The sequence below is a fragment of the Bactrocera dorsalis genome, chromosome 5, assembly GCF_023373825.1.
Source record: "Bactrocera dorsalis isolate Fly_Bdor chromosome 5, ASM2337382v1, whole genome shotgun sequence".
Taxonomy (NCBI): domain Eukaryota; kingdom Metazoa; phylum Arthropoda; class Insecta; order Diptera; family Tephritidae; genus Bactrocera; species Bactrocera dorsalis.
In genome coordinates this window covers 66892200-66920092 of record NC_064307.1, presented here as the reverse complement: position 1 = coordinate 66920092, position 27893 = coordinate 66892200, and the positions used below count along the sequence as shown (strand labels likewise).

At 38.0% G+C, this 27893-nt stretch overlaps 1 protein-coding gene and 1 long non-coding RNA gene across 2 annotated transcripts in view; both read right to left on the bottom strand.

The window, feature by feature from the left end:
- LOC105225921 (glypican-6) overlaps positions 1–27893 on the bottom strand; it is a 137001-nt gene that overhangs the window by 55063 nt on the left and 54045 nt on the right. The gene's annotated exons all lie outside the window — the stretch shown is intronic.
- LOC125778590 (uncharacterized) lies at positions 17–19122 on the bottom strand. The gene is made up of 2 exons (XR_007422788.1): positions 19055–19122; positions 17–252 (listed from the first exon to the last, which is right to left on the bottom strand). It is a non-coding gene; the product is annotated as an uncharacterized LOC125778590 (long non-coding RNA).

Below are 27893 nucleotides of genomic sequence, written 5' to 3'. Positions count from 1 at the left end.
AAAAAAAGTACGCTCGTTTATGGTCAGTCTGTACAGTTTATTAAGAAATGTTATAAAGCAAAAATTAATACTGAAAGAAATACAAAATTTATATGAAATAATTTCAAGGCTGGCAGAAACTAATGCTCCGACTAACGCTATTATGAAACAAGTACGTTTTTTAAAGTCACGTGCTAGCACAGGCCTAACGTTGTAGACCTACAACAACCTCCAACAAAGCGAGGCTATATTTTCGCATATGTGGGAACATACCTGCAAAGAGAAAGAGAGAGAAAAAAGAAATCGAGTTATTAATGTTATTTAGACAAAACTGTGCAATATATGTTAATTTAATGAGTATTTATATCTTAAAATATATTTATACACTGAACAGAGTTTTTGAGTTTGACACGGACTTTGTGAGGAACAAAAAGAAACGCTGGTTTCTCTGACCTTAGCGCCTTAAACGTCATAATTAGTTCCACAGTTATCAATATATCGATCTAAAAACCCGTATACGTGCCTACCAAAAAACTGCTTATTTGTCAGAACTGCTGACATCGAACAATTGTAGCCTGTAGCTGTCATACAAACTGACCTATCTAACTCAAGTCCTTGTATGGAAAACTTTTTATTTCAACAGATATCTTCATAAAATTTGGCAGAAATTATTATCTTAGGCAGAGCTACAATCTCCTAAGAAATTGTTTAGATCGCACTACTATAGCATATCGCCGCCATACAAACTGATCGATCAAACTCAAATCTTTGTATGGAGAACTTGTTTATTTGACAAACAATCGTCACGAAATTTTACACAGTATATTTTTTAAGCAATTTCAATAATATCCGTAAAAATTGTTCATATCGGATAACTATAGCATATAGCTGCCATACAAACTGACCTGTCCAACTGAAGTCCTTGTAGGGGAAACTTTTTTATTTGACAAGATACCACCAGGAGATTTGACACAGCTTATTATTTTAAACAGTTCTACATTCCTTGAAAAATTTGTTTAGATCGGACCACTATAGCGTATGGCTGCCATACAAACTGACCGATTGAACTCAAATCTTTGTATGGGGAACTTTTTTATTTGACAAGATATCGTCACGAATTTCGACACAGCTTATTTTCTAAGACATTGCAACATTATCTGTAAAAATCGTTGAGATCGGATAGCTATAGCACATAGCTGCCATATAAACTAACCAATCTAGCCAAGCTACATATCGTTTTATACCCTTTTATGCAACAAAAATGTAACTGTGTGGGGTATTATAGTTTGGATCTCACCTAATTAACCGTTTTTCCGCGGTTTTAATATGACAATATATCAAAGGTGATTAAAATTTGACTGCTATGCTTACATTTTATGTCAAAGGCAGAGAGAGGGAAAGAATTGCTAAAATATCTTCGAGTAAGTTGTTGTAAAATTGTCGTTGCACAATGTTTAGCCTAGTGACTCACCCCTCTAATAATATTTAGAATGTAAGCTATTCACCAAACGATATATTTAAGGCATATTTATGAGCTACTCGTTCTTAACCTCAAAAAATACAAGCGATATATACATATTAACGGGCAATTTGTGTGCAGTGCGTGGAACTAATTAATTAATTATGCGCAATTAATGAAGGAAATTTCGGAAGTCGAACTTTGCGGGAGTTTAGTATGTCTTTTTATGACAGCAAGGTTACAATAAAATTAAAAGGGAATAAAAATAATCGTAAAATATACACATATAATATATATATGTATGTATTGAGGCACAAACACACACACACACATATACATACACAATATCTCACCGTAGCGGCATATAGATCGTTTAAAAAGTGATAGAGCAGTGGGTGGACGGCCATAAATCTTGCCTTGTCGGGTTAAGAGTAGACATAAATTTTATAAACCAATTTGTCACACGCATTAAGCACTGCACACACACACATACATACATGCAGGAAATCTTTATTATTCATGTGCGCCATTGTGTGAACATTTGGAACGATTATGTGCTTACACATGTAAGTACAGTAGTGTGTGACATTGAAGTCGTAAATATTTTATGACACCAAACATCAGCAGCAGCAACAGCAGAGAAGCAGCAGCAATCACATAGTGCTGCGGGGTTCCCCATCAAAAGGCGTGCGCCGGAAATGTGACACTTGTTTTCACTTTACGACATTCAAGTGTTGCGCGTGTTGAGGGGAGCGCAAAGAGCGAGTGCAGAATTGTAGTTTAATGTCACTTTGGCATGTCAAATGTCGCATGCCACACGCTCAGCCGTCGCACAGTTTCCCCAGTAACAAATCAAATGCATTTCAAGCCAAGCACTGCTAATGAGTGAGCATTTGCAGTCACTGTGCAGCGGCGCTTAACGCTATGACGATTGCCATCACCGCAAATAGTGACAAGACATACAGTAAACACTCGCGGATGTTATTTAAAAAGCTATAAAAATTAAATTTGCTGCAAATGCGGCGAAAGCAGGAAGCGTGTACTCGGTGCTTGCGGGTGGCAACACTCACGGCGTACAATTTTATGACAGATTTTTCCAAGTATTATGTGCAATTTATTGGCTGATGTATGTCACTTGAGTGATTCTCTGCAGGCTGGGATTGAGTTGAGTTGCTGGCACGCGCTCTCTCACTCTCGTTCTCATGCAATAGTCATTACAATTGCTTTTTACGACTTTTGGCAGAAGAAATGGTTGGGGAGTAAAGGTCACATATTTGTCAAGTGAATGGTAAAGTGTATGCTGTTGTTGTTGTATTGTTTCATGTTATATGTATATATATATATATAAATATGCACATATATATATGTATATAAAGTGTACCTTCGTCAATCAGTTTCAATATCTTTTATTGCTTTGTTTTTGTTGTTGTTGTTTTGTTGACATTTACTGCTTTTTTCGCATTTTTTGTCAACACCACTTACTTGTATGTCTTTTATGGCCAATTAAATGTGCAGGCTTACTTCCTTGTCGCTGCCAAAAATAAGGAAGCACCAAATGAGCAACAACAAAAACCAAAAATAATTAAAAAACAAAAAAGGACGTTAAATCAGGCTGCAGCTCAACTATAATACCCTTCACGGATGTATTTTTATTTCATAAAAGCGGATAAAAATACAATTTTCTTGCTTTTGATAGTTCGGTTTGTATGGCAGCTATATGCTATAGTTGACCGATCTGGAAAATTTTCTTATAAGATTGTAGAGATGCTTTGAGGAATAAGCTGTGCCAAATTTCGTGAAGATTTCTTGACAAACAAAAAAGTTTTTCATACAAGGACTTGAGTTAGAGTAGTCAGTTTGTACGGCAGCTATATGCTACAGTGATCCGATTTAAAAGATTTCATCGGAATTTATAGCAATGTTTTCAAAAATAATCTGTGCCAAATTTTGTGAAGATATCTGCTCAAATGAAAAAGTTTTCCACATAAGGACTTGAGTTGGATCCGCTCTCTAAGATCATTTTCTTCATTTTTTTCGCTTTCCACTAAATATTGATTAATTATAATTGATCGCATAACATTTAGTAGCCGTCTCTCCTTACATGTATCTAACACAAGTCACTGCGAATTCTTCTGCCGATTTGTTGCTATTTACTACAAATTCGCTCACTCAACGTCAATTATTGGCGACCAACTGGCAATTATAGCCCATTAAGTCGCTCAAAGTCATCAGATAAGCGTATTTATACAACAGTTTGCTCCATGCCAAGCTGACTTTGCCACAACGCAGCAGTTTTTCTATATCACAGCAGCCGTCGTATGCCACCGCGCGTCGTTTAAGAGCCGAGCAAGCGCTTTAATGAAGATATATCGGCTGCTGCTGCCCTCTAGCAATGGCTACGCGTCAATTGTCAACTGGCTGTGGCACTGTAAAGATATTACATGTGTTTGTATATGTATGTTACATATGTTTGTATGTGTGTGTCACATATGTTTGTATGGGTATATGCCACATTATTTGCAACGCCAATGCAAATTATAAATTAATTTGCACGCATGGCCCTTAAGTGCCAGCAACCGGCTTCTTGAGTTACGATTTCTTGCAAGTCTTCAAGTGCTGCTGCGTGCTAAGTTCTAGCATGTAACGGTACTTGCCACCACTTGCCGTTCCGAACCAAAAAAGCAATATTCTAAATTATTGCACGAGTTCTGCATCCGTTGCCAGCGGCTGAAGTCTACATGCCGGCAATAACAACAACAAGAACAACTTGCTACCCACATATGCGCTAGCGGCAATGGTGCAACACATGCCACACGTTATATGCAAGCAAGCAACATTTTTATTTGTATGTGATTGTAGGCATAAGTTGTTGTAATTGCACAACTACATGCATAAAAGCATGTCTGTGTTTTTATATATATTTGTATGTATGTGTGTGTGTTTGTATTCGCAATAAATGGCAAGTGAAATGCAAATTAATTGTGCGCACAAGTGTCAAGTTTGCAGCCAGTGTGTTGCACATGCATAAATACCGTATTTACAGCAACAAATTGCTGTTGCATACAAAAGTCGCTGGCCCACGCAAAATAATCGCAAGTACTGAGCAAAATGCTTCTCAGAATTTTTTTATACTCACATGCATGTATGTGTATAGTATGTGTGTGTTTACGGCATTTGCGGTTAGGCTGTGTCAATAAACTGTGAAATTGTTGCCGTTATTTTACATTGTACTCAAGTGTCGCCACAAAAGTTAATTAGGAAATGTTGGCGCTTTTACATACATATGATGTGTGTATGTGTTTGTATGTATACACAATGCGCATTTATGTTCGTTAGACAAAATTTGCGCAAATGTTTCGTAAAGTAGACACTCTTGCAGAATTTATAGCACTTTCAAGTGTGTATTTAAATTAAGCTGTGTAGAAAGTTGGCTTGCAACTTTAGACACTTGAAGCATTAGTTGTGCTGTGCTAATGCAGCGCGGCTTTTTTTCCACGAAAATTTGCTAATTGTCATTTCAAAGTTTAGCTTATGCAGTATTTTACGCGTAAATTAGTATATTAAGTTTTCCACGAAGTTTGTTGCAACCTAAACTAGACGTCCGAGGACCTGGAAAATATGGTTACAATTGAATCATCGCCTCGAATAACGTTGTAAGTGCCATTCATAGCCGATGGCACTTACAACGTTATTCGAGGCGATGCTTCAATTGATCAGTGTGAGGAGTTGACTCGATTTATCAAACTGAAATGTTGTAAACGTCTTTTTCTCTCCAAGAGACAGATCATTTGTCGGAAACGATGATCTGGAACCACTATAGCATATAGCTGCCATACAAACTGACCGATCAAAATACAGTCTTTGTGAGGAAAACTTTTTTGTTTGACAAGTTATTATCAGGAAATTTGGCACAGATTATAATCTCAAACATTGCTATCTCGCCAGAAATTGTTGAAATTGGACACCTATAGCATATAGCTGCCATACAAACTGAACGATAATTTTCAAGTGCGTGTATGGAAAACTTTTTTGTTTGCAAAGATATCGTTTTGAAATTTTGGAAAAATTATTATTCGTAGCATCGCTAAAATTTCCAAAGAAATTGTTTAGATCGGACCACTATAGCATATAGTTGTCATACAAACTGTCCAATCAAAACGCAGTCTTTGTAAGAAAAACTTTTTTGTTTGTTAGGTGATCGTCAAAAAATTTAGCACAGATTATAATCAAAGGCATTGCTACAATCTCCAAAGAAATTGTCGAGATCTGGGTACTATAGCATATAGTTGTCATACAAACTGACCGACCATTTCAAGTGTTTGTAAGGAAAACTTTTTTGTTTCATAAGCTACCTTCACGAAATTTGCCATAAATTATTATTTGGAGTATAGCTATAATATACGTAGAAATTGTTCAGATCGTACAACTATAGCATATAGCTGCCATACAAAGTGATAGCTCAAAAGCAAGAAAAAATGGTTTTATACCATTCAATGCTCTAGAAAAAAACACCTGTAAAGGATATATTGGTTTCGTTAACGTTTTTTGTTGTTTTTGTTCCTTATCCTAGCTCAAAGTAACAGTTAAACACAATACTCAAGCAACTAACCTCAAAATAAATACAACTCTGGGCTGCAAAATCACTCGGCGGTTACTGCAAAGCTTAAATTTTTTTCTCATACCTTTTTTCACCAAATTTAAAATACTTTCGTACTAAATTTCTCAAAACTGCAGTCAATTTACATGACGCCATACTTTCATCTATATTTCAACGAAATCTCTATCATTAAAACATTTTCAGCAATGCCTGCTGTTAGTGATCTCTCTTTGACGTACTCGCCACTACATTTTTCGCGGCATATGTACTGCATATACATAAATTAATACACAGAAATATGCATATCCATACAAATATACATACATATCTAACATATATGTTCCTGTTTTGCTTTTGTTGTAAACATTCGCATTTGAATTGAAAATTGATGCTACATTTTTGATTGTAGAAATCTGTATTTTTATTGATGTTGCGCACTGATTGAAAAGTGATTTTGAGGTCAGCGCTTTTGAAAGGCATGCGCGCAAAACAAGTGATTGAAGAGCGCCTCAATTTTTTTTGGCGAAATTTATTGACGAAAACTACATAAAATTGACTGCCGTTGGCAACTGTGCGCGCTGTGTACTCATCAAGTGGCAAGTACTCTACATACAATTTAGATACTTTAAGTCAACAGGGACTTAAGCAACATTAAAGCGCTTAACAAACACGCGTCTACACATTTCCAAAAAAAAAAAATTCCAGAGCCGGCGCGCCTCTTAATTTCTGCACAATTATACATTGTAGAACACACTTAAGTGCAATCTGCCTAAGTTAAAAACAAGAAAACATGCACACACACATGCGCGCGCTGCCGCACTTGACGCGTCGCCGCTACCACACTCCAGCGCGTATTAAACTCATTAAGTATGCGCCGCATGCGCTACGGACGTAGCGTGCGCTCCACTAAAATGCAGCAGCGCTAATCTAAAAATCTCTTACGAAAATCCAGAATTTCAATTTCTGACACACTTAATTGACGGTGGCAAAGCAAACAGCACAACAAACACAAACCGAGCAATCAAATGTCAAGCAGACTAAACAAACATACATACATGTCTGCCTATAAATAGCCGGACTATAAAAAGCTTAAGCAACAAGACAGCTACGCGTCCGGCGAAATCGCAACGACAAGGCAAATAAGTCAAGTCAGCAGTCAACAGCTGCACAACAACAACAAGACGACAATTGAAGATTGTGACAGTCGGCGCTGACGGACAGACTGATTGCTGCGGCTGTTAGTCATTTGCCAGCCGTACGAGAGCGGTACGTGCTTTGTATAAATAATACAATTGCGAAATGTGCGCGCGATGGCGCTGTGTCTACTGCGAACGCGGCTCCGCGCGGAGTTTATCTCATTTAAATCTGTTTATGCGCATAACATTTGCGCTTTTTGGGGTTAAACTTTGCGTCGCATATGGGAATGAAAGGTGTGTGTGCGAGTTGCGCGCACAGTCTGCCGGACGGACATGCACGAAGCAAAGTGGCTGCTGACAAAGCGCCGCAAAAGCGCGCACAAAAGTACGCGCGCGCGTTGCTTAGATTTATGGACCGCGCGCAAAAACATCAAAATTGTCAACGCGGCGTTTGGAGGTAAAAAAAAGCAGCAAGAATGAAAAACCCCAAAAATGTGCGCACAACAATAATAATAAGAGCAGCAATGAATTGTTATGCGCATTTTAATGAAATTTGAAAAGATTTTAATGGCGGTGGCGGTGACAATTGAAAAATAACAAAGCGCCGCAACGCGCTTAAGTGTGACTAGAATATGACAGTGCCGGCCAAACAGCGCGCATGTGAAGGAAGGTGTTGACAGACAGATAAAAAATGCGGTAAAAAAGTGTTAAAAAGTGTGTTGGCGGCGCAGTGCGCGGCAGTATAGACTAAGCAGCGGTTAACGGTGCAATTAGCGGCGCAAACGCTACAGAGGTATTATAAAGATGAGCGCAGAGTTGTGAAAGCGATTAAAGCTACTGATTTTGTATGTAAAATATTGCAGAGTTCCTATGCGCTTCAGCAGCTGTTGATGTGCCTTTGTAGGCAAGTCCGTCAAGCAATGGCGTATTAAATCTGTTAAATGTTAATTTTGAAGCAACAACAACGAAAAACAGCCAATCTTGATGAAAATGATAGCAAATTTTGTTGTTGTTGTTGTTGTTGTTGTTGTTGTGGCAAAAATAGGTTGCCGTCCATACAGACATTTCTCATTGCACTCAAAGTACTCTATGGATTGCTGATGTCAATTTCGATAGCACATAGATATGTATATATATGGATATATGTATTTATGTATATATATATTGAATTCGTAAATATGTACATATATGTATGCACATACCAAAAGTACTCGTTTTCATGCCACTGCTAAGCGACAAATGGAGCAGCCAACAGAGGCATCACAGACAGCTGCGATTGGAACATGCAAACTTCGCCATGCGCTGGCGGCGCAGATGAGCGCTTATGCCTTCAAATATACATTTATGCCTTCAAATACATATATATGCTTCCAAATACATATATACACTTTCAACTACATGCAAACACTTTGATTATGCATATATGTATGTGTGCCGACGCACAGCTGCCTCATCAGCGCGTGAAGCAACGCTTGACTGACGGCCCGCGCCTCTCTGACTTTGCGTCGCTAACTCTATTTGCGCCCAATACCACTGGGTTAACTACACAAAAATATGCACGCATGCACACACACACGTGTATACATGATACTGTGCCGAAAGATTTATTTATGCGGTGGCACTGCGCTGTTGCACATCGATTATGGCGTAAATTGTTGGCATCGCAGCGCTGATCTCTTATTGCTTTGGAGGATTTAGCTGATTTGAATTTGAACCGTGTGTCAACATTGCGTGATATTTTTGGACTAATGAAAATTTAGATTACAACAACAACATTTACTATATGTGTATTTAATTTATGGCAGCACGCGTTATCATGTCATAAGTGTGGTGGGGTTGGGGCGTTCAAGGTGATTTTATATGGAAATCTGATTGGAGCGGCAGCAAATATTAGACTTCAGTGACTGTACGGAAGATGCATCAGTTTGGTGGAATATTTTATTGGAATGATTGACTATAGTAAGTTAATGAATAAGTTAGTGAGTTAAAAACAATATTTGAGCGAAGTTAAAAGCTGAGTCCTCACGCCTAGACTGCTGGAGGTATTTTCAAAAATCTAGTCCTCTTTTTCCTCATTTTTGTTTGACTTCTCCTTCACGACTCGATAGAGGGAAGAATGAAGCCAACTAGATTTGTAGTCCTCATTTTTCTCAACTTTTGTTGACTTTTCCTTCATCTTTAGACTTTTCCGTCTTCTTTTATCTAAATTTTATTCTAAAAAAACCTTCGTTTTAGTAATATTATACGTATTCGCTATGGCGCCTTCTTTAATCATAAATTGTCGCTTCCAAGTAGTACTTCCAAACCTTTTGCTATTGTGACGTCATCTTAGCAAAAAAGTCTTTAAATTTCATATTTTCTATGATTTGTCGAAAAATATTTTGATGGTATAATTGATTGTAGTAAGTTAAAGATGAAATTTTAGTGTCGTTCTAAACGAGAAAACTGCTGGAAGTGATTTCAAAAGTCACCAGAGTTTGTAGTCGTATATTTCTTCAACTTTTATGGACTTATCTTTCAACTTTCGACTTTTGTGTTCCTTCTTCTCTAAACTTTATTCTAGATAACATATTGAATACCCTCGTTTTGGTATCTGTATTCATAATCGCGCCTTTTTTAACCAGAAAGTATCACTTGCAATCGGAAAATCGTCATTTGTTGCAAATGTGACGTCATCTTAGAAAAAAAGATCTTCGAACTTCATACTTTCTATAATTTGTAAAAAAAAATATGGCGATTGTAAGATTATGTTTAGTAAGTTAAAGAGGAAATTTAAGTGGTGCTCTAGCCCAAGGACTAACCAAAGTGTCTTCAAAAGTCATCTTGATTTGCCTTTCTGCTCAAATTTTTTTGACTTCTCTCTCTCTTCATCGTTCGACTCCGGTGTTAGATACCACTTGAGGACATTCGTTTTGGTATTTTTATTCATAATGGTGCCTCCTTTAACCAAAAAGTAACCTTTTGAAACCAGATGACGCTACGATAGCAAAAAGTTAAATTGAGGAAATTTGAAGGAAGTTTTTGCTAATATGACGTCACAATAGTAAAATACATCGACTTAGTTTCCTTGCTATCATGACGTCATTTTAGCAAAGATGACCTTCAAATTTCATACAGCATAATTAAAACTTGAGAGCACGTAAATATTCATTTGGAGCTTTTAAAGCTCTTTGGAAAGATCGTTCCGAAACAAATTTAACTATATACTTGCTTTGTTCTATTTAAAGAAAACTTTATTGTTCATAAATTATTTCTTTATTGTAATTGCTTACCAAAAACACAAAAACACTTGTTTGCGTTCATATAAAATTATTACACTTTGGCAGGCAGGATATGCTTATTTGGTATCTGAAATCATTCCTGCCTTTGTTGAACACTGGCTGCATATTTTTTGGTGACTATGCATAAGCTCCTTAAGCAGATTTATTGATAATTAAGCTAAGATGAATATATAAGGTTCATATATTATACGTAAGCTTATTGAATAATGCATCATACAAATTATCGCGGTTTTAGCGCTCAAGCAGGGCTGTCACTGATTTACAAATTCAACTCAAGGCTTTGCAATAAAAAAACTCAAGTTAAACTCAAGTCCTTATATGGAAAACTTCTTTATTTCAAAAGCTATCTTGACTAAATTCGGTGAAAATAATTATTTCAGATATGGCTATAACCCGCCAGGAAATCATTGAGATCGGACGACTTTAGCGTATAGCTGTCATACAAATTGGCCAATCATACTCAAGGCCTTGTATGGAAAACTTTTTTATTTCACAAGCTATTTTCACTAAATTCAGCAGAAATTATTATCATAGATATCGCTATAAACTCTGAAGAAATTATTCAAATCGGACTACTACAACATATAGCTGCCATACAAATTGACCGTTGAAACTCAAGTCTTTGTATGAAATTTTTTTTTGTTCCACAAGCTATCTTCACTAAATTCAGCACAACTTATTATAATACATATAGCTAAAATCTCTGAAGAAATTATTCAGATCAGACGACTTTAACATATAGCTGTCATACAAACTGACCGTTGAAACTCAAGTCATTGTATGGAAAACTTTTTTATTTATCAAGCTATCTTCACAAAATTTGACATATATTATTATTCAAAGTATTTCTATAATATCCGTAAATATTATTCAGATCGGGCCACTATAGTTTATAGCTGCCATACAAACTGATCGAACAAAATCAAGCAAAAAATGCTTTTATACCTTTTCATGCAACTATGAAAGATATTTTAGCTTCAACTCAGCCGAAGTTAATATTTTTTCTCATTTTTATTATTTATTACCTCTCACCTATTTAATTTTTTAATCTTGTCATTCATGCGGCCCGAGTGTGTGCACTTAAATTTTAATTGAGAGCCGTTAATGTTTATGGCACAAGTGGCGCACAAGTGCCAAATATGAGCGCATGAATAATTGAGCGCTTGAAAGCATGTGTGGATGAACATTAAAAATACACACAAATTGATGCTGTGAATATACAAATCTATATACATATATTTATATACAAATATATATTTGTATATGTAACAGGAAATGTCTGAATTGCTGCGCAAGTGGTATCAATGCGAATTTATTTAATAAATCTTATAAATCAAAAGTGCTTCAGCAAGCGGCTGCACAGCGGCCGTTTGGCGAAGGTGTTGAGTTGTTGAACCGTTAGGCGGATGCATGAAATTGTTTCGAGCAGTTTGCGTTTGCAACGCACACGCTGTGGCAGACGACACCGCTAATTAGCGAGATGCGAACGAGCTAAACAACTAATTAAAAGCGAATGCGGGAGACTGCCACTTGGCGCAGCGAGTAGGTGGTATGGCACGAAGCACGAGAAATGTGCAACTACGCTGACAACTTGCCACACTGTTGCACTGAAAGAAAGTATAAGCGCGTTAGTAGCGAAATGCATAATTTGGCAGCTAACATGTGGCATGAGGCAAGTTGAAAGTGGCAATAAAAGGCAGACATACCGTTAGATTGTCGCGCTGTGACACGAAAACAATAAAATATGAGCGCAAAAATTGTCTAAGCGAAAATTAAAATTTTACTTTTTCCAAAGCAGATTTTTGCCGCTTGCAACCGGCTAAGTGACTGGCGAAGAGGCAGCAGCAAATTAAAATTACAGCAAAATTGCCGACTCGGTAAAACTTGGCAAGCATTCAAGGTGTTGACAGCGCATGCCAGGCGGTCGCCAACAATCGTGCTGTGTGTGTTTGTGTGTGTGGCAGCCACAAATTGTCGCCTGCAAGTATGAAATATGCTTGGCAGCTCATTGTGGCCGTTTTGCAATGAAAAAATTGTGAAATTTCATTAAAGTATGCAACAACTCAGCACAATAACTGGCCAACACACAAGCCATACGGCCACTTGGCGCTGCGGAGAATGCGCGTGCGAAGCGCAATTTGTGGAAACACCCGTACATACAACACATACAATTGTGGAAACACACACCCATATGGAGCTTGTGACCAACATTGCAGCCTGCCACAAAGCCTGCAGTAAACCAACGACTGCTTGTGTTGCACCGCACTGCAGCGCGGTATGTGGCGAGTTGGCGCAGCAAAAGCCGTAACTCTCTGTTTTGTTGCTGTTGTGTTATGTGGCAGGTTGCACGATGCATGTTGCTATGCGGCAGCATTTTGCGGTGTACAGGCAGTGGTTTGGTTGCTGGGATTAGCGGTGACACTTTTCAAGTGGTTTGAATACGATAAAATGGTGGATAAAGTGTTGACTGCTGTCAAAAATTAATTTAGTTTATTTTCAATTAAATATTTCTTTATAACTTTTTATGGATTAGCGTTAACCGACTACTATAGCTTAAAGCTGTCATACAAATTGAACAATCAAATTCAGTTTTTGTTAGGAAAACTTTTTTTATTTAAGGAGATATATTCACAAGATTCCGCATAGATTATTATTTGAGGTATCGCCATAATTTCTGAGAAAAAATTTGTAGATCGACTCAATAAAGCATATAGCTGTCATACAAAGTCAACGATCAAACTCAAGTCCTTGTATGGAAAACTTTTTTCCTTGGTAAGACATCTTCACGAAATTCAACACAGATTACTATGTGAGACATTGCTATTATTTTCAAGAAAAAATTTTCAAATCGATTCACTATAGCATATAGCTACCATACAAACTAAGCGATTAAAATCAAGTCCTTGTACGGAAAACTTTTTTATTTGAAAAGATATCTTGACAGAAATTGGCATAGATCATTATCCAAGGATATCGCTACTATCTGCGAAAAAATTGTTCAGATCGTGCAACTATAGCATATAGCTGCCATACAAACTAAGCGATCAAAATCAAGTCTTCTTGTATGGATAACTTTTTTATTTGACAAGCTATTTTCGTGAAATTTGGCACAGATCAATATTCTAGACTAGCGCACAAAATTCGTAAAAATTTTTGAGATCGCACCACTATAACATATAGCTGTCATACAAACTAACCACTCCAACAGAAGTCCTTGTATGGAAAACTTTTTCATTTGACAAGATATCATCACAAAATTCTGTACATATTATTATCTTAGATATTGCTACAATCTGTGAAAAAATTGTTCAGTTCGTGCAACTATAGCATATAGCTGCCATACAAAATGACGGCACAAAATCAAGTAAATAATCTTTTTACGCCCTTTTCAACTATAAAAATGCACTAGTGAAGGGTATTCTAGCTTAATTGCAACCGTATGTTGTTTTCATCCCTTTTTATTTCAAAATTATTTATTTTTATTTAAAAAATATTTATATATTAATTTTTTCCTAAAAAAATAAATACTTTCATTGAACATTTCATTCCTCAAAAATTATTTTCCTCCTCGCTGAACATTCAATTAATTTAAAAGTATCAGTGCCAATTTGCGCTAATTTCCTTTAACTGAATACTCAACTAAATTTGACTCTCAACAGCTCAAGCCAACACCAGCACCAGTCATCAGCCCCCATCACGCATCAGTGGTATTTCAATCAATTATTCAATAACAATTATTCAATGAAGACAAATATTTTCAGCCACTCACATTTAATAAAGCAACACATTCAAGCAATGTGCTGTGCAGAAATTTGCACCAAATTGTCCAATCAATTGGTGGCATAGCAAACACAAACGCCAATAAATTTGCAATAATAAAGGAGTGCACAGTAAACTGGCGGAGTTGCGCGCTGCGGTTAGAAATGAGACGCAGCTGCCAAGGCGGACTTTGCAACCAGCAATCAATCCACAAATACACACACACGCAGCAAAAGCAGCAATTGCGTCAAAGCAACATCCTACTTGCAACACCACAACAATTGCCGAACGCTTGAATGGCGTTGTGGCATAATGCTGAGCATCTGCTGCAACAACGGCAGACGCCGCATGTTGGTGTGGTCAATAATAAGCCCCGCCATGAGCCGCAAGCAAGCAGCTGGCGTTTGGCGCGCGCCGACATACCAACTGAATTAGTTGATTGCGGGCTCGCATAGCACACCGAATGCCATGCCGCGCGGGCAGCGAGTGGGCTTGCACATCCTGTTGCGTTGAAGCAAGCAGCCAGCCGATAGGCGTTGTAGGCACTTGGCTTATCGCCATATCAGCTGAGCCACTACTCAAACCACTTTTTTGCGCAAAATCAGCGCGTAAATGGATGACTTGTTAATTGTGAGCTTTGTCGAGGCGCGCTGAAAATTCTGCGATAATCTACAATGCTGTTGAACTAAGCAACACTGAGTGGGAAGATTATGTGGTGATTGAGAACGGCAGATATTTTCTTCTAATCAAATTAGTAGGTATTTGACTTGAGGATACTACTGTAACTGGTTCGCATTCTTCAAAGTGTGGACATTTAAGCTAGCACACAGGTTGTTGGCACTGGACAAATAAGTTATGTAACAATATGAGAAGCTTGGGAAATAAGCCGTCTGAAAGAGAGAGGGAGAGAGAGAGAGACCAAATTCGAAGTCTAGGTTACCCTCATCAAACCCATCGTCCTTAATGTACTCGTAAGTCACTCCACCATTAGGACTTTTGCATCAACGGTTTTGCCACCTACACTTGGCCCTATCATCTAGAAGCCTCCTAACTCTCTAAATATCCCTCCCACTCCATGTCATCGTCGGAGATCTAGTCATTCACACAGTCAGACACACTCAAGGCTCTTCTTAACCTGATTAAGATGTATAGTCTATGTTACTAGATTATCGGGGTTTAATCTCGGGTAAAACAAACTCATTTTTCGTGATACCACAAATAATATACTTGATCCAGCGACTCCGTCCTACTTAAATATTCCTCGGAGGTATTTGCGCGTAGAAGATGCCACTAGGATGCTAGAACAGTGGTCCAAGTTATCAAGAATGCTGTATAAATTTCGTAATGTCCCTCTCTGGAAGCTTTTAAGTGTTCAGTTTCACGGAGACTGATAACTACCTCCATTTACCGTCTATGTCCACGAGTGTTATATGTAGAATGACATTATGGTCGCATTCTTCGCTTACTCATTAAATTTTGAATCATTCTAAAAAATGACAAATTCATTATTCCCAACTTTCTCAGCCATAATTAGTCATTTAGCCAGCTAAGTGAGCGCTACTCAGCGGATTCAGGTCAGCTGACTAACTCGCAGCACTCGAAATCTCATTAAAGCGTAAATAATTTCGCTATTAGCGCACAGAGCAAGGCATAATAAAAATGAAGATAAGTAATAGTAATTACGAAGAAGAAGAAGACAGTGAAAATGTGTCATGGCGCGAGGGGAAGAATGCGCCGGACGTGATATTGAATTTTTTCCCAACACCTTTTGCCAGCTATTTCGGATATATTAAAATGTCGGCAATTAATGGGCTATTCAGAGGGACTTACAGCAACAAAAACAACAATATGTAAGAAATTACAACAACGACAACAACATATTTTAAATTACAACAACAACAAAGATCGCTGGGATATTCATTTATGGAATAACTGCAACAATAACATGTTGGATATTACGAAAACAACAACAACATGTATGAAATTACAACAACAACAACGACAAGAAAAGTGAATGTAAGTGCCGAGAAACAGCTAAATTTCCACAACAATACGAATTATAACCAATAATAGCCAAATAACAACAACAACAATCGCGGTAATGAAATTGAGCAGATTTAGATATGGCGTGTATGTGTTCATTTATATGTTTGTGTGTGTCTGTTATATGAGCCGGAGTAAAAAAGTGAATGAGAGAAAATTAAGTTGTCGGAGGCATGTTGCCTTGTTGTGGCGTTGCGAGCGCGCAAGACCCCTGTATGAGCCACTGCTGCCACTACGACTGCCACCAAGCCGGCCTCTACCTGCCGGCTCCGATGTTGCAGTTGTTTTTGTATAAGCATGATAAGCTTAATAAGCCGAATATTGCTGTAGGATATGACATGGCAAATTTGTGCCGCATTATTGCTGTATTACAAGCAGCGGCGGCGCGATCTGATCTGCCGATTGGCTACACCTGCCGCTGTGCTGGGAAGCTACACAGCCAGTTTTCGGCTGAATAGCTGCTGTTAGTAATGAAAATATTTTTGTAATTTTCTACTCAACACACACGGTGGGGCTTTTATCGATTGCTGTTGTTGCTATTGTTATTTTTTGTTGCCTTTTTGCTTTTGTTAATGAAAGATTTAAAATCCGATTAAAACCATTAACACTTTTTGGAGCGCACACAATGTGTACAAACGACTGGCAATGTGGCACGATGGTGTGGCATAACTGGGCGCAACTTAGGCAGGTACAAACTGGCGGCGCGCGAGGTGGCGAAGGAAGTGCTGTAGCGTTTGGGCAGGCATACGCGGTTTAGCTGCAATGTGAGCAATTTATAAATAGCGACAGCATATCCGATCTTCATTTATAGCTATAGGCGAGTAGACGAGCAGCAACAGCAACAAAGTAACTATAAAGCAGCAACAACAAAAGCAAATACACTAACAAATAATTTGTTGTTGCTTGGCGTGCCAAAGGCGCTCATGTCAGTGGGCTGTGCGTTTATAGTGTTGTTGTTTTTTTATTTTTGTTGTTGTTTTTATTTTTTATTGTTGTTTTTATTTTAGTTTTTTTTATTGTTGTTCTTGCTGCCGCTCGCGTTGACGCTTCGAGTTATTTCTGCTGTTGTTGTTAGTTTTATTGCCAGCAATGATGATGTGCGGAATGTAAACAATGCCAACAACAAAACGTACAAAAACAATGGTGTCATGTTTATTTTACCAAGCGTTTTGTTGTTGTTGTGTTTTTAGCTTTGTTTGCCTTTTTTATACCCTGAACAACAGGAAGAAAACAGCGGAGAACACTGTGAAATATACATATGTATATACATACATACATATATAGAAATGATCAGCAGGACCCGCTAGATCGCTTTAGACATGTTCGTCCGCCCGCCCGTCAGACCGACTGTCCGTATATATGCGAACTAGTACTGCAGTTTTTGAGATATCGGTCTGAATTTTTGCACACGTTCTTTTATTACCAGGAAGTTGCTTATTTGTCGAGATTATAGATATCGGAAAACTATAGCATATAGCTGTCATATGAACTGAACGATCTGAAACAAGCTCTTGTATGGAAAACTGTCTTATTTAATGAGATATCTTAACAAAACTTGGTATGCTTCACTAACCAAAACAGTCATATAATACCCGAAGAAATTTTCGAGATCGGACTACTATATCATATAGCTGCCATACAAACTGAACGTACAAACTCAAGTCCTTGTATGAAAAACTTTCTTACTTGATGAGATATCTTTACGAAATTTGGTGTGCTTTTTTAAACAAAGCAGTTATATCATATCCGAAGAAATTTTCGAGATGGCACTACTATAGCATATAGCTGCCATACAAACTGAACGCTCAAACTCAAGTCCTTGTATGGAAAACTTTCTTATTTGTTGAGATATCAACACAAAATTTGGCATGAGTCTATGTTTCAGGTAACGGTACAATCTCCACAAAAATGGTTCAGATCGAAACACTATAACTTATAGCTGCCATACAAACTGACCGAAAAAATCAAGATAAATAACTTTTTATACCCTTTTATACTATAAAAACTGCACCTGTGTAGGGCATTATAGCTTCGGTGCAGCCGAAGTTAACGTTTTTGCTTATTTGTTTATCATTTGTTGCACCCATCTTGCGTGTTGAAATGTTGAAGCATTTATTTTTGAAATTCAAAAGTTTTTATTTCTTCATTATCTTGTATAAATATACATTTACATATATGTATGTATATGTGCCTCTATATATGCCAGTATTTACGAAAGTGTGTATGAGAGTAAGCGTGTGTTTGTATATGTAAATATGCGTGAGCGAGCGCATTTCCTCACTTTCCTCACTTTCCGCATTTGAATACATTTTATTCGGCAATTAATTAATTAGCGCCCCGGCGGATTTGTTAACAATTGGCAACCGCTTCGGAGACAGCACCCACAGGGTTCAAGTGAGCGCTAACTGCAGTAAAAAATCAACGAGTGTGTTGATCTATATCTGTATATTATTCAATGATGCTCACGTGTGGAGTTTTACGGCCGTACTTTTGGAGCGTCAGAGCGCTCGTTCGGCTTAATTGGAAGTGTGGCGCATTTTTCAGGCATTTAAATATACTGAGGCGCATATACATACCTATGTATATGTAATACCTTATTTATATAGTAAAATCCAGAATTGTATATTTATTTTGTTTTTATAAATAAATCTTCTTTAGTCAACAAACCGTGTATAATTTATGCTTCCGGGCATTTATAGACTCTTTAAAATGCAATTAATTTTCTTTAATAACAACTCTTTAAGCTTTCAAGCCAATCATATGCACATTCATATACATACATTCTCACATTATAACTCACCAAGTGTCAAAAGAATTTTCTCTCAAGAAATATTGAGGTTAAGTCGACTAAAATGCATTGTACATACCTGGAATGAAAGCAGAAAGCAAAAATTAGAAAAAATAAATAATACATATATATAGAGGTGAACATATTTTATATAATAATAGTGAAAGGTTTTAAGCTTTTTTTGAAATAAAGTATTTATAAATATTTTTTTTTAATATTTTTAAAATATTGGAATTGAGTGCGAGCATAGCAGTGTTTCAACGGTTTTGAAAACACCGGTTCGGAGGTACGCGATTAAATTCTGTGTGAAACTCGGTAAATCTGCGACAGAGACGTTTCATATGATCAAACAGGCTTACCCAGTATCTTTAGCAAAAAGTGGTGTGTTTCAGTAGCACTAGGCCTTTTTGGAGGGTCAGTAAGAGATCGCTGATGAAGACCGTGCTGGGAGACCTACAATGGGCAAATCCAAAATGAATTTTTTGACATTAAGGGCATTATCCACTATGGATTTGTTCCTTCTGGACAAACCGTCAACGCCAAGCTTTACGTGGAAGTCCTCAAGAGACTCAAACGAAGAGTCAATTGGATCCGACAAGACATCGCCGTCGATTGGAAGTTGCACCACAACAACGCCGCGGCTCACACCCCCTTTCTTGTGAATAGCTACCTTACCAAGGCCGGCATCCCAACACTGCCGCAGCCGCCCTAGAGCCCAAATATGGCCCTCCGGACTTTTTTCTTTTCTTGCCTGAAAAGGCCGATAGAAGGGGATCCAAGCAGCATGCACCTCGGCTCTCAAGGCTATTTCATCTCAAACTCATCCTATGTATCATGCCTTGTTGAGCCCAGATGCTTACAGCGTAGTCTTGCCAATGCGGGCACAAGAGATGCTCTACTGTTACCCTGGTGCCTTGCTCTACACATTTTCTCATCGATCTGTCAGCTCTCCATAGAGGAATTTTGTGCTTTTTTGTGATTACAAATATAATATATCCCTTTTTTCCGGGTTAAATATCAGACCTGCATTCGATGCCCAATTCTAGACTGTATTGAGAGTTTTAATGGTAGGGCGAGGAGTTTTCAATTGACCTGTTATACACGATTTTGGTTTCCAATTTGGTAAAAATCGGAATTATGTTATTGAAAAAGGCTTCCAGGGATATAATCCCTTAGATTCCATAAGAAAAATTTCTCAATAAAATGAAAGTAAGAATCTTATACAAAATTCTCGGGCGCATAAAGAAGGAGTGGTAGGTTAACTCACTTAGGTTGAGCAATAAAGAGACGCAGTAGCTTTATCTTCTACTTCTTTACACAAAATTCAGTATTACTGATTTACACAGTCTTTCTTCAGCACTTCTGATTTATAGCACATTAAATTCCACAAAGAATTTCTCAAACTCTTTAACCCACTTTTATTAGTAAACACAGCTATTTCTAACGCTTTCGCACGATATTTCTGTGTCTGAGATTAGATACCATATCTAATACACATAAATCTCGTGGACTATGCCGTTTATGACTCATATTAAGCAATTCTCTGGAAGTTAAGCTACAATCGTCATGCTTTAATTTTTTATGACCCAACCCAACGCAACTCCCCACATACCCCCTCATACCATCTCAAATACTCGACTAAAGTTTTAATTGAAAAAAGCGCTTACTTTTCAACTCCGCCGCCAACCGCCAGCATGCTTTGCTCCCATATATCACAGCATCTGCAGCCAGCTATGCTAACGCTTAAAAATACAAGTGTAATCTTAATGAATCGCCAACATTTCTAAGCTCTAACTGTCGGCGTTGCACACAGAAGCGACATGCAGCAGGCAAGCAGGCGGACAGACAGCAGGACGGACATGCATGCAGATAGACAAGTGTAGCTAAACAGCTTTCCAACTATAATGATAGCACACGTACATATATATGTGTAATTATTATGCAGCGCAGTAATCGCCATAAATCTGGCTCAGCGCACGAGCACACACACATACACATGAAAATTTATATGAACGCAAGCTTTTAAACCAAAATTCTATGAATAGCAGGTGTATGTGTGTGTTCTTTTCACTTGCCGGCATTTATACCGCCGCTCTACAGCCGCGCGCTTAAGAAATTGTGCATGAATTAGTTCCGCAACCTTTTAAACCGACTCGCCGTTTATAGAAATCTCTAAATTACTTTGCTTGCTCCCGTATTTTTCACATATTAATTATTAGATGGATTCTTCAACGACACGGCAGCGTTTACGCTGACAGGAGAATGTTGTAAATGACAAAAATTTGCATATGTCCATGCGCCGACATGAGCAACATGACAAAAAAATGTAAGGAGTCATGAAACAGGTACCGCGGTAGCAGTCTGTGCGCTGAGGTCGCTGCGTTCAACCGCATAAACTTGCTGGGTCGTGTTGTCGACAACTGCCGCCAGGCAAAGCTGGTCTTCGGCATGACTGGCTGGCTGGTTGGTGCGTCCAACGGCTTGACTGTGGCAGCCAGTTCAACGGCGGTTCATAAATAATCACGGTTACGAGCGTTAATAGTATTCACTTTGATGTTTTTTTTTGTCGATGCGGTCCACCGTTCGCCATTCTTTTAGTATTTGCAGCAATTTTTCTACTGCTACGCCGTGTTGCGTGCGCATTCCAAGCTTGTGTTGCATAAATTTGCATGCCACATAGCACAGAGCGCGTCTCAATGCCATTTCCTGTGCCGTTGCCTGCTGTGCGTCAGCACTACCTACACTCTACCACATTTGCAACTTGCAACCTGCGCTGTCACCAAGTGCTTTTTCTGTGCTCTGTTCTCCACTTTCCTATTTCTTTATTTCCCTTTCCCCCCTCCCACACGCAACTTTGGTGTGCTGTCATTTAGCCAGCAACTAGCATGTGACTGCCTTGACTTGTCGCATGTTGCATGTAGGTAGCTTGCACGTATGTATTTACATAAATGCTGCGTGTGGCATGTGTCCATGTCGACTTGTAGCATTGCTCGTCGACACGGCATTGGCGCTTCTCCATCAGCATCACGAAGACATTTCGCCTGTCACACTAATATACCATACATGCCTTCTCATACACATACACACATATATGTATATATAAAAATTTATGTTTATATCAACTCGACACAGGATAGCTACGCCGCCATTGGCCCCTGGCAACATAAGCAATAAATTTGCATAAACCAGAACTCGAGCTCGTTCATTTTGCTATTTTGCGTGTTGTTGTCAGTGCCACCTGGCGCTTTTTGTCCACGAAATTTTACCAGCCACCAGGAATGTCAATAACTTGCTCGGTTTGGTAATTTATTTTCGTAATTACATTTATCACAGTAGTGTAGCAGTGCGCTGGGCTGAAAGTATCTATTATCTACTCATATTTTGCCATTTTGTTGGTAAGACCCGAGTCTATGCTAGTTTGGCTATACTACTGCCTGAGGCATACTCAGTAATCGCTCTAACCCAATCGCCTATAATTGGTCTTTGATGACGTGCTCCTGAGAGCTTACTGAGCGTCAAACTATTAATGAGTTCACAGGCTAAAGAATCAGTGTGAATAAACGGAATGGACTCGCAAAATCCGAGTATATGTATACGCACTAGCTCTCGAGAATCTGAAAACCGTGGCTGATAACGCGACTATGCCTGTCACTGTCTGTCTCTTTCTCTCTCCATGTCTGTTTTTTTTCTCTCTTCCTTTAACTTCCTCTCTCTTCAAAAATCATAGCTATTAGTAAGGCTGAGAGAAAGAAAAAGCAACTTATGGCCTGGACTGGACAGTTAGAACTGGACTTGGATTTGGACTGTTGAACTATTAAGCACCCGGTAGCCAGTTGATCGTGACTGGATGTCATAATATCGGGAATACTTTTTTATGGAAATATATGATCACGGATAATAAAATCATGGCTAATATCGCATCTTCTTGGCTTTCTTTCCCTCTCTGTTCAAAAATCTAACAATTTGTAAGAATGAGACAAAGGAAAATCAGCTGTGCGACCTGAAGGTGGCTGTGGTGAGTCCCTGATAATCAGCTGATCGGCAGTGTGTACTTTTTCAGATGTCAGAATATCAGGGCATACTTTTTTATAGATATATATATTCTGATATATGCTCTTTTTCTCTCCCGCTCTCTTCAAAAATCATAACATTTAGTAATTCAAAGGGAAAGACAAATCAGCTGAGTGACAAAAACTTGGCTCTGACGAGTATATGATAGTCAACTGATCGCGGTTGTCTACTTTTTTAGATCTCTAAATATCCGTGAATACTTTTCTCCGGAAATATATTGCTCTGCTATTTCTCTCTCTGTCTACCACACTTCTCAAAAATCACAACAATTAGTATGACTGAGAGAAAATCAAATCAGCTGTTTGTATCGAGCTTGGTTGTGGTGAGTAAATATTTGTCAGCTGATCGTAGGTGTGTATTTTTTAGTTCACAAAACATCAGGGTATCATTTTTTGATCGCAATTTATTCCAAATATTCATTTAGAGTTGAAATCTCTCATAGAAATTTATTTTTAATATAGTTTTCTTCAAATAAACTTCAATTTTTTCTGCAGAGAAAAGCCGAGTGCTTCAAAGGATATCCCATATCCATATTTCCTAAAACCCGCCCTACAATTACTATAAAAGCCGAAAGACACCACTTCGGTACTAACCAGTCCAAAACGCAAACAATGGTGATAATATCATTTTACTTCCAAATAGATTCAACTTACTTCAACATACCTCGGCAGATTTATGCGCACATCGTGTTTATAATTCAAGCATAACCGAAAGGTGTGAGTTCAAGGGGCGCAAACGGTTGCATATACAATTACCGCGTACACGCATTACTAATACCAAATAATGATGGGTGAATGTGAGGCCATTAAATGCCAAATGGACGCCACCTACTGGAGAGCATATCAAAGCAACAAAGAAAATATAAAAAACAACAATAACAACGCTTGCTAATGAAGTATGCGAGTATGCGAAGCTATTGATATATCACCACCTATAAAAATCTATTTCCGCAGGAGTAAAACACGTTGTTGCATGCAACAAATCCTTAACAGCAAATGATCTAGCTAACATATATAACGGGTGATTTTTTTGAGGTTAGGATTTTCATGCATTAGTATTTGACAGATCACGTGGGATTTCAGACATGGTGTCAAAGAGAAAGATGCTCAGTATGCTTTGACATTTCATCATGAATAGACTTACTAACGAGCAACGCTTGCAAATCATTGAATTTTATTACCAAAATCAGTGTTCGGTTCGAAATGTGTTTCGCGCGCGTGTTTTGTTCAGCGATGAGGCTCATTTCTGGTTGAATGGCTACGTAAATAAGCAAAATTGCCGCATTTGGGGTGAAGAGCAACCAGAAGCCGTTCAAGAACTGCCCATGCATCCCGAAAAATGCACTGTTTGGTGTGGTTTGTACGCTGGTGGAATCATTGGACCGTATTTTTTCAAAGATGCTGTTGGACGCAACGTTACGGTGAATGGCGATCGCTATCGTTCGATGCTAACAAACTTTTTGTTGCCAAAAATGGAAGAACTGAACTTGGTTGACATGTGGTTTCAACAAGATGGCGCTACATGCCACACAGCTCGCGATTCTATGGCCATTTTGAGGGAAAACTTCGGACAACAATTCATCTCAAGAAATGGACCCGTAAGTTGGCCACCAAGATCATGCGATTTAACGCCTTTAGACTATTTTTTTGTGGGGCTACGTCAAGTCTAAAGTCTACAGAAATAAGCCAGCAACTATTCCAGCTTTGGAAGACAACATTTCCGAAGAAATTCGGGCTATTCCGGCCGAAATGCTCGAAAAAGTTGCCCAAAATTGGACTTTCCGAATGGACCACCTAAGACGCAGCCGCGGTCAACATTTAAATGAAATTATCTTCAAAAAGTAAATGTCATGAACCAATCTAACGTTTCAAATAAAGAACCGATGAGATTTTGCAAATTTTATGCGTTTTTTTTTTAAAAAAAGTTATCAAGCTCTTAAAAAATCACCCTTTACATACATACATTTGTAGATAGATTTGTATTGACTGACGTAATAAATAGGCAATTCAACGAAGCGGATCACATTGTATTGAGAAATTACACGCAATCACCTAACTCACAGGATGCGAGCGCTCAAAAATGTGTACAAACGGCTGTGCATATGTAAGAGTGTGAGTATATGTGAAGTATAGGGATATCAAAGTATTCTAAGCTGTATTGTGCGTGGATCAAATGGAAAATCTGCAATTCACATGCAGCAAGTATTAGGAAAAAGTAGGGCTGAGAGGTTAGGTTAGCGTGTGAGTATGCATGTGAGTTACACATCCATTGGCACAGCCAAAGGTGCCGCGCCGACTCGATGAAACAATAAAAAGCACTTCAAATCTGTAACAACACAATGACAATGAGCGCAACGGATGCCAGTGCGAACTGGGAAGAAAAAACCAAAAAAAATAAAAAAAAGCAGAAGAAGCAGCAGTAGAAGGTGAAACAATGAAAGGAAAACGTTTGTACATTTGAATACCAGGAAAAGGCGTTACCGGCATTGCCGGCGAACAAACAAGGAAAATAAGAAGAAAATAAATAAAAAAATAAAAAATAAAACATAAAACAGAAACAAAAACAAAAAAACAGCAAAAAACCTTAACTTCGGCTACAACGAAACTAAAATACCCTTCATAGTTGCAAATTTTCCACAAGAACTTGATTTTTAACGTTCAGTTTGTATGGCAGCTATATGCTATAGTGAACCGATCTGGACAATTTTTGGGGAGAATGTACCGTTATTTTAAATAATAGTGTATGCAAAATTTTGTGAAGATATCTTGTAAATTGAAAAAGTTTTTCATACAAGGACTTAATTTTTAACGTTCAGTTTGTATGGCAGCTATATGCTATAGTTATCCGATTTGAATAATTTCTACAGATATTATACAATTGGTTTGGGTAATAATGCGTGCCGAATTTCGTGAAGATATCTTAACAAATAAAAAAGTTTCTCCCATAAGGACAGATTTTGATCGGTCAGTTTGTATGGCAGCTATATGCTATAGTGCTCCGATAAGAACAATTTCTTTGAGGAAGGTATTATTGCTTTGGAGAGTAATCCTTGCCAAATTTCGTGAAGACAGCTTGTCAAATAAAAAAATTTTTCATACAAGGATATGATTTTGAAGGACCAGTTTGTATGGCAGCTATACGCTATAGTGGTTCGATATCGACAGTTCCGACAAATAATCAGCTTCTTGGTAAGTAAACGAGATGTGCAAATTTTCAGATGGATATCTCATCTCGGAGTGACTATTTCGCTTATATAGAATCTGACAAATATGACTAAATCGAATCAGCTAAGTATTATATATATTATATAGCATATATTTTATAGAGTCTCCGATATTTCTTCTGTATGTTCCAAATTCTGCGCCAAACTTAAAATACACTGTTTAGGGTATAAAAAATAAATCACACGCCTAGACTGAGAGGCTATGAACAGAACGCACAGAGCTCGCTGCCTCAATAACAGCGCGCAAATTGTGGCAGGCAGCAGCAGCGCTGCTAATCAAACAATGCAAAATATGATAATGACAGCTTGTAGTGAGTGGGCGAACTGTATGCGAGCGCTTGTGTTTAGTAAAACGCGCTAATTATGTGCCACACACGCCGCAGTATTGTTAACAACAATCTGAGACTTGCATGCCACAAATGCGAAATACCTTTATGTGGGTGTGTAAGTGCAAGCCAGCTGCTAGGAAAATATGCAGTGTGACGAATAAGCTCAAATAAGGCTAAATTAAGGCATACATATGATAACATAACAGGGTTGCATTGTATACGAAGCGCAACGAATGACACACACGTTGGGTCAAATGAGCGGACAGCAGAGCACAGCATGATCCCCTAACTAGCTTAACATGTGAGTAGTGATACAAAAAAATATAAATTTACTATCCACACACGGCAGCTTGGCTTGGAAAAGCTGGAGTGGCGCAATATTTGGCTGTTCGTAATGCCATTATTACCGATAATTGCATTCGTTACGCGTCAGACGACATGACGAAACTATGAATGGTTGCATTACACATATAGAGCGCGGCAACAATGCTTGTTCGATTGACTGTTTGTAATATGATTTTCCAGCGAAATCTAATCTGTGCGCTGTCAGCACATAAAATAACTTTATCGAGAGGAAAGCAAATAAAAAGCGAAAAAGAAAATGAAGGCAAAACAGAGTGCTCTTAGACACACTGTATACTAATTTCTATAAACTCTGTAGTAACCTTTATTGTATGCTCATTGAGCTGCCCATTCAGCTATCAGCTACAGTAGTAGATAAGATTAAATATTTTTATTTTTTTTGGATTTTTTTTTTGCTGTTGAGCACAAAATCAATAATCGCTGTATTGATAAATAAATGCTTGTTACGGAAATGCTGGGGCTAATAAATCAAATACTATGTAAATATTGTATAAAAATGACAAACCAAAAACAAACATATATATAATACAAACATACAAATTGAAGCTGAATGTGTGTGAATTAGTTAATGGCGTGTCAATAATGCCACAAAACGTAGTAAGAATGGAATGAGCCAGCGAGTGGGTTTACAGGAAGTGTGTATTTACATATGTTTCACCAACTATACTTCTTTTCAAGTGCCTTGCCTCAACAGCGCGGGGATTTGTTTTGTGATTAGCGAGGCATTTTATAGAGATTTGTGGTAATGCTCTGTATGCCACATATTTAGTCAATTGAATTTAAAAGCGTATATGAGTGAATTGCTACGATGAAATTAATGATTGTTAATTATTTTTATTAGTTTACTAGAAATGGAAATAAATGT